The sequence below is a fragment of the Coffea eugenioides genome, chromosome 5, assembly GCF_003713205.1.
Source record: "Coffea eugenioides isolate CCC68of chromosome 5, Ceug_1.0, whole genome shotgun sequence".
NCBI lineage: Eukaryota > Viridiplantae > Streptophyta > Magnoliopsida > Gentianales > Rubiaceae > Coffea > Coffea eugenioides.
Window position 1 is genome coordinate 36,396,486 of NC_040039.1, and position 9,565 is coordinate 36,406,050.

The following is a 9,565-nucleotide window of genomic DNA, read 5'->3' on the forward strand; positions in this document are numbered from 1 at the left end:
ACTTGGGAAGTAGACTTTGACAAAGACAGGTATGTAGATGATGGAGAAATTTATGAAATTGTGACTCAATTGATGATTTTGGATTGCATACATTGTTTGGTACAATTTATGATCGTGATTTTGTTGATAAAGAAAAAATTTGTGACGAGAAAGAAGAAAAAGAATTTTTTGATGAGGTAGAGAAAGAAGACATTGTAGAAATTATGGATGCACATGGAGATGAAAAATTTGTGACTCAAAAGAAAATTTCATATGTGGTTGAGAAAGCAAGTGAAAATTTTGGTGAAAATGATAATGTGACTGACGATCGTGAAGAGGTAAAAATTCTGAATTTTGTGTAATTGATGAATTATTTGAAGCAAAAATTCAAATATTTGAGTTTGTTAAGATCAATTATAAAGTGGATGATTTAGTTGAAAATTGTTGTAGTGCTAAAATTGAAGTGGTTGTCAATAAAAACCAAATAGAACAAGATTGTTGTGGTGTTGAAAACATTGGTAGTGGCAACCATGATTTTGTGATTTTAGGAGATTTTTCTTAATGTGGATGAATTAAATTATGGAGTATGCAATGAAGTATGGTTGAACATATTTGAATTTTTTTAATAGATGTGATCAACCTAAAAAATTATTTGAGAAGTATAAATTTCATCCATTACTATGTGTGAAGATGAAATTGAAAATCAATTGCAAGTTGGAGTTCCACGCCACCTATACAATGATTGAATTTTTCATGGAAATTCAAGCTTAAAATGGCAATAGAGATGACCACAATGAAGAGTTTAGTTTAAGCGAGCCAATGATAGAACCTAAACCAAGCTATTTTATTACCTAATTATTTTAGTTTCTTGTTTGTCTCTAATCTTGCTAAATTTAGTTCCCATATTAGTTTAGGAAATCTTACATCAGTTCCAAGTAAGCTTCGATTTGCAATTGTGTTTGTTTAGAAAGTTCTATAATTTATAAATACTAATACGTTGTTACTTGAAAAGTTGAGTTGAACTGAGACATAAGACAAAGGGAAAGCCTCTAAGAATTTTATTTGAGTTGTAAGAGAAAGAATACAGCTTGATATGATTATTGTTGAGTTTTGAGTTAATAAATAAGTAGAGTATTTGATTGTGTGTTTTTGTTTTGATAAAATAAAAGCCAATATTATTAAACAACTAATTGAAAATCGTCCAGCATGATTTGTTTGACAAAAAAATCTTCACTAATGGTAGAAAATACATGTAACATGTCCTATACATATATAATTTGAAAAATCATTAGATTAATAGAATTACAAAATATAAAAAATTATACTATAAACCACGAACTATCAGATTTGACCAATTGCACAAACTGTTTCATAGATATCTATGTATATCTATTCCCTTAGATTTGCTATCCAACTAGTTTAAATTCAAAATTGATATTAAGATCTGACGAAAAGACTCAAAAAATTTCAAATCTAATATATAAATTTGAAAAAAACTCTTAGATCTAAGAAAAAAATTGCAAAAAAAATGAATAGAACTCTCACTAGGATGGATAGCATAGGAGAGAAGAAAAACTCGCAATAGTAAAATATTAGGAGAGACAAAACTTCTACTAAAATATTCTAAAAAATCTTCATTAAATATAAAATAAAAATAGAGAAAGAAGAAGGGAGGCCTTAGTTTAAGGCCAAGATCTCCCCCCTCCAGAGAAATAACAGTAGATGAAAGGTTGAAAGTAGAAAGAAGGCAAAGAGAACGGATGAAAGTCTGATTTGATTGTGTTTTTATTTCTCTCTTCTTCTCACATTTTTTTTTTTGTTTGTGTTTAAAATTGTTTCCGCTATACCTTTTTTTTTTTAATTGGGCAACATGTTTTCGCCAATTCTTGTAGTGATGACGGGAAGGACAATTATTTGGGAGTTTGGTAGGGCTGGCAATTATTTGCAGACAAGAAGAAAAGCATGTGACTCCGTGAGAAAAGTTATAGTATTTGGACTTTCTGCTCTTTTAGATGAAGAGGCTCACACTTAAATAGGTCCCACTTTTAAAATTTCGATGACGCAAATTATATCACAACATTCCATCAGCGGTATGACATAATTTCAACTATTAAATTTTGGTTTAATTCCATTTTGTCCCCCCAAACTTTGGACGATTACCCACTTTAGTCCCTAAACTTCAAAATGGGACACTTAAGTCCCTAAACTTATAAATACCTCCCAATTAAGGTAAATTGTTAACAAAATTCTGAATGCCGTGGTGGTCGAAATGTCCCATTTTATAAGGGTTTATGGATTTAAATGTATCATTTTATAAGGTTTAGGGACTTAAATGTCCCATTTTAAAATTTAGGGACTAAAGTGGATAATCGTCCAAAGTTTAGGGGATAAAGTGGAATTAACCCTTAAATTTTTGAGAATCTTTTTTTTTTTTTTTTTGTCAACTTCAAGAAACCTGACTATTGACTTTACAAACCTAAGTCCAAAGTACACCTCAAAAGCCATGGACTTGGATCAGATCTACCAAGTTTTGAGAATCAGATCTACCAAGTTTTGGACTTGGATGAATCTGCTGGAGATTTGACTTGTGTGTTGCAACTTGCAAGGTGAGGCTATTTTTGCCATGAAGAGTGCAAAATAGTACAATTCCAGCACTGGTGTCCAATTGAGGCGTTTGACTTGACTCCGACGCAGACCCACTGACTTTATTGCTGCCCGGATGACATTCTCACGAGTTTGGAAAAGAAGATCCAGAGCTGAAATCTCGTGAATTTAGGTACCCATTGGATATCTATGAATATTTTTTATGGATTAATCATTTCTATATTGATAGTGTACACTGTTATTATTAGATGAATAATAAATATGTAAAAATTTAATTTTGCACACTTGTCATTCATCCAACGCTGACAGTGTATACACTATCAGTGTATATAGGATTTACTCATTTTTTATTATGTAATTATGATTTAAATTCAGGAACAATAAAAACATATGAAAATTTAGAATAATAAAAATACAATTCAATCACCATTTTCAAAACATAGAATCAATATTCAAGAATGTTGCACACAAAAAATCATGAATAGAGAGTACGAACTGTCAACAAATAATTCTTGAAATTTTTTTTTATCTATATTCACCATTGGAGCTTGCATGTGTTTAAATCTTTTCCACTTTATCTTATATAAACACTAGGGGAGAAGCCTGCGCAATGCGCAGGAGTGAGTGCCTGTTTATAATTTATTAAGCATCATAAGATTAAGAAAAGTAAAAATTACTATCAATATCGGTAAGAAAATGAGAAAGTATAATCATTTTTAAATGCACAAATAGAATCAAATACACTAATTTGTTTAAGTGGAGAAATGTAAAAATAACCAAATGGTCATTTAAACACATAATACGAATGTTTACAAAATTTACTATGAAAACATTTATAAAAAAAAAATTTTAATCACTTTCGTCCTTGCAATTGTAATGATTAGAAAGAAAATCAAACAACTAATTATAAATCCTTTATTTTAAGATTGAACTATTTCAGGTTGTAAATTATTTCTCCTAAAGTAATCAACAGACAGGAGCCCCTAGCCATAAACTATCATATGCTTAGACATTTAGGAATGTTTGGTGTGCTTTTGTTAATTAGTGCCTATTTGTGTTTCCCCTTATCACTGCTAAAACATGTTTCACTACACATCTCTTATTTATTACAGTGATTTGCAGGGCTCCATAAGTCATACTAATCAAAGCAAAGGTTGTGCTAAGCTAATGAACAAAAATTTTATAAACATGCAACTAATAAACAGACAAGCATTTCAACAAATTCAAGAAAAGGTGCTGATAAACTAATCAACAAATCTTTAATCCCGACAGAGTAGAAACTATTTGTTCCATGTAAAAAACATTCAGAAATTTTACGAACATTAATTCACGTCCAATCAACTATCCACAATAAACATGTATTAATTGAGAATGAAAATTGAGACTTTGTCTTGAGCACAAAGTTCTGTAAGCAGATGACTGTTTTCTCACCTTTCAACCACCTACAACCATGGGAATCAAAGTTTAAGAACACATTTAGAAGATGTAAAAAGGCACAAAAACAATCTATTGCATCACAAAATATTCAAATTCGTAGCCTAACTAATAAGAGCAAATTGCAGAAAAGAATTCACCATGCCTATTGAACCAACTGAAGCCAAAAAAAGTACAGAAACGGATAGTGGAAATAGAAATACCTGACCCAACACCTGAAAAAAGCATGAAACCCAACCCCTTGAGCCAACAACATTCTTTAATATCCAAGTGCCCCATGATTGTGAGGAAGCTCAAGAGTATTGCAGTGCTTCTTGTAATGGAATGACAATCATTGCTCATCCATTATCTATTCAAAGTTGGTTAAAGATCTGTTAAATAATGTTTTCAATAAACCATACTCTTCATATCCGTTGCAATCCTTATCGGTTACGAGAAGAGCAAAGATTCAACAAGAATTCTTGCCAAGAGTGCCATTTATTGAAACCACTAATCAAAGTTCCATTACTCTCTTAAATGGCATGAAAACCCTCTCAAACACAGCTCCCTCGGCTAATTTGAGTTCTTCGTGTTGGATCCTTAATCCAACATTGGACTTATATGTGAATGATTATGTGTTACAAACTGTCAATTAAGATTAAATCCAATTAAACTGATCAAATATAGTTTGGAATTAATGTATCTAATAGGGTGTGGGCCTTTAATGTGTAGAAACTTAAGATCTCCTATTTCTATGATTGGCTGAAATAGGGTTCCAAAGGGTACAGGAATGTTACCTATAAATAGGGTTATGGTCCCCAAGTCACACGTATTATTCTATTTATCGTATTTTCTAATACCACAAAAATAGCTCTTCCCTGATGTCCCATCGTCAGGAAAGATACCAGAGAGATACTAAAGGGCTCTCTCAAGGATCAACAAATATGTGTTGATCTGGAAGGCCATCCTAATATCCTTGGAGATTCATATATCAGTTTGTCGATATGAATTCAGGTACGCTTCCACTATTTTACTGTTAATTTATTTCTTAATAATCGCCATATAGATTTTGGGTTTAATAGGTGATGGTTTTCATCAATGGTTAAATTTAGATAACCACCCTAACAAGTGGTATCAGAGTTAAATATGATTGATTATTGGAAAATAATTTGGATTTAGTAATTTGTGTATATATGTATATTTTATGTCGTGCAAATTCGGATTTTGGTTATATGATTGTCGGCTCTTAAATATAATGGTCAATTGTTAATGATATGAATCCAATCTTGGTTGCTGATGGCATGAATTGATGTGATAAACAATTGCCTTCTAATTGCATGTCGTATGAATTCATATGGTTACTTTCAATCCAGTGGGCTCCACAGATTGTTAGAATTGCAATCACTTTTGTTTTGCCGCATGGCCAATGAATCCAGATTCCTTGTTTGCTTATGTCATTCACGTGCCTTTTTTTAATGATTGTTGTGTGAATCTGTGAACAACGTGGGCCAAGGTTCCATGATAGTCAAACCTTGGTTGTTGGCTTTGATGTTTTTAGGCTTCATTGTTATGCAAATTGATTTTCAATATATTTATGTTAAGGATATTAAGATTTCTCTAATTTAAGTGAACCCTAATAAAATTAATAAGATATTTAAACCCTACAAAATCCATAGATTAGGCCCACTAAATATACAATTTTATAAGACTTTATGGACTTTTAAGAAAAAAAAATTGGACTTGAATAATAAATTGGGTCAAATTATGGATATGGACCTTTGGTCCAATAAGTCTTGATCCAATTGACTAGTTTGACCAGAATTGACTGGATTGACCAGGTTTGACCATGTTTTGACCAGAGTTGATCAAAGTTGACTTTGATCAAAATTTTATTTAATTTGTATAATTTTAAATTTGAATATTGGTATGATTATATATATTTTGGAATAAATTAATTGAAATAATATGCCACCAAAGTGACATCTATTATGAAAATTAATTTATTTTAAAATATAACTAGTAGGGTACTTGTAATTTTGTGAATATTGATCGGCCCAAAGGAAGGTCAATATTTAATAAAAGTAAATGTGCACTTGTGGTAATAAATACGTGATAATTATTTAGATTTTATATGTGATTTATAAATTGGCCCAAAGAAAAATTTATTTTTTGACATGTTATTATTATCAGTATTTATTATTGCACCAAAATATCACTTAGAAGTTAATATTTTTGTCCAAAAATAAAATATTAATGGAATATCGGTATCTTGAGATGGGATTGATTTTATTTAAATTTATTATTATTTTGGTTTATGTGAGTTTGTTTTAATTATTTAATGTTTTCTATTCAGTTGCAAATGATTTTACGAATATTACTACCAACATCAATAATATCCCTATATTGAATGGCACAAACTTCAAGTCTTGGAAAGAAAATCTCTTGATAGTACTTGGAGTAATGGATCTCGACCTTGCATTAAGGGATGATTCTCCCCCACCTCTTACAGATCAGAATACCTCTGATGAAAAGAGAAATAATGAGAGGTGGGAGAGATCGAATCGTTTGTGTCTGATGATCATTAAAAAAGCCGTTCCAAAAGCATTCAGAGAAACAATGTCAGAAACGACAGTAACCGCTAAAGAGTTCATTTAGGACATTAAAAAAAGATGTCAAGAACGAAAAAGTTGAAATTAGTACGCTCTTGACACTTAGTGGTAAAGGTAATATCAGATAGTACATTATGGAAATGTCTCATCTTGTTTTAAAATTAAATGTACTTAAATTGACACTCTCTGAAGAGTTACTAGTGCATTTGATTTTAATATCTCTTCCTACATAGTTTAGCCAGTTGAAGGTGAATTACAACTATCAAAATGAGACTTAGTCGCTAAATGAACTCATCTCACACTGTGTAGATGAAGAGGAAAGGTTGACACAAGATCAAACAGAAAGTATCCATTTGGTGTCAACCACTAATAATAAAAGTAAGGGACTTAAGAGAAAAAAGAAAAAAGCAACTGTAGGTACAGCGTCACAAAAGAAATTAGATGATCAGGGAAAGAATAGTTATTTCTTCTGTGGAGCTGAAGGGCATAAAAAGAAACATTGCACTAACTATCACGCTTGGCGTGCTAAGAAAGTTATGCTTCTTAATTTGGTTTGTTCTGAGGTTAATTTAATTTCGGTATCTAGACATACATGATGGTTAGATTCTAGTACAACAACTCACATCCTTGTGTCTATGTAGGGTTGTCTGAATTATCAAAAGTCTAATGATAATGAAAAATATATCTACGTGGGCAATGGCAAAACAGTTCAAGTTGAGACAATTGGAGTTTTTAGATTATTGTTAAAGGCCGAATTTATTTGGATCTCAATGAGACATTTGTTGTACTGTCTTTTCTACGGAATTTGATTTCTATTTCACTTTTGAACAAATTTGGTTATTTTTGTTCTTTTGAAAATGAAAAATTTGAATTGTTTCATGATTTAAAATTGGTTGGTTCTGATTCTTTAATGCACTACGATAATTTATATTTAATTGATACATTTGTCTCATTTAATGAATCTCTGCATTTGAGTATTAGAGGAATAAAGAGAAAATTAATCAATGAGAATTCAACCATATTATGGCACAAGAGATTGGGACATATCTCCAAACGGAGAATGGAAAAACTTGTGTCAAATGAAATTCTCGACCCCTTGAATTTTACAAATTTTAATGATTGTATTAACTGTGTAATGAGGAAACAAATCAATAAAAGGAGATTTGAAACCAATAGATCCTCAGACGTCTTAGAACTTATACATACGGATATTTGTGGGCCATTTTCTACGTCTATTTGGAATGATCAACAATATTTTATAACGTTTATAAACGATTTTTCAAGATATGGTTACATATATCTCATTTCTGAAAAGTCACAGTCACTGGACGCGTTCGGAAATTTTAAAACTGAAGTTGAGAATCAACTCAACAAAAGAATTAAAAACATCAGATCTGACTGTGGTGGGAGTGCTATGGTAGATATGACGGTTCAGGTGAACAACGTCCAGAACCATTTGCTAAATATCTAGAGGAATGCGGTATCGTCCCACAATACACTATGCTGGATTCACCCACTATAAATGGTGTAGGTAAAAAATGAAATAGAACGTTGAAGAACATGATAAGGATTATGATATGTCATTCTATCTTACCAGAGTCATTCTGGGGAGAAGCACTTAAGACTGCAGCATATATCTTAACAGAATTCCAACTAAAGCAACTATCAAAACCCCTTATGAACCTTAGACAGGGAAAAAACCCAGTTTAAAACATCTTCATGTTTAGGGATGTTTAGTTGAGGTAAGGTCTTACAGACCAAATGAAAAGAAATTTGATTCAAAAATAGTTAGTTGTTATTTTATTGGATATTCTGAAAGATCCAGAGGTTACAAGTTTTATGATTCCACAACTAAATCAATTTTTGAGACAAAAATGCCCAATTCTTCGAGGATGTTGAGTTTGGGGGAGAAAATACAGTAAGAGACATTATTTTTAAAGAGGAATATATTAATATTCCCACATGTATCATTGATTTTGTTCGGAATCCTATTTCTGAACTTGATTATGACATGACAAATCAAGACAATGTCGAAGAACAAACTGTTATAGAAGAACAAACTCTTCCTTTCCAAGAACCAGTGCCATTAAGAAGATCCACTAGAGAAACGAGAAGTGCAGTGCCAGATGATTACATCATTTTTCTCCAAGAACATGAGGATGACACTGGATTGATGGAATATGATCCAATCAACTTCCGTCAAGCCATGGAAAGTTTAAATTTTTAAAAGTGGATCAATGCCATGAATGAAAAAATTAAATCCATGAAGAACAATGATATTTGGGATCTTGTCTCATTGCCAGAAAGAGCGAAACACATTGGTTGTAAATGAATATTTAAAATCAAAAGAGATTCAAAAGGTAATGTGGAAAGATATAAAATTCGTCTTGTCGCCAAGAGATTTACACAAAAAGAAGGTATCGACTATAAAGAAATCTTCTCTCCGGTCTCTTCAAAGAACTCTTTTAAAATTATCATGGCATTAGTGACCCATTTCGATATTGAGTTATATCAGATGGATGTAAAGATAGCGTTTCTCAATGGTAACATTGATGAGACAATTTATATAGAGCAACCAGAAAACTTTGTATCAGGAAATCCAAAGAATATAGTTTACAAATTTAAAAAATCCATCTATGAGTTCAAAGAAGCGTCTCGACATGATATTTCAAATTTCATCAAATGATCATCTCATTTAGTTTCGAGATTAATTTAGTAGATGATTGTATATACTATAAGTTCTGTGGGAGCAAGTATATTTTTCTGATATTGTACTGATAGAGCAATTATTGGGCAACTTTTGCGCTGTTATTTGATCATAATTTTGGCTACTTACTGTGCTAAATATTGAGATTTTACTCATATTTGATATTTGTGTAAATCATAGGCGGTTGATGTTAAAAGTGGTATCTCGGGGAAAATTTCCAGAAGACTTTTTATTTCAGAACGTGCTCACACCA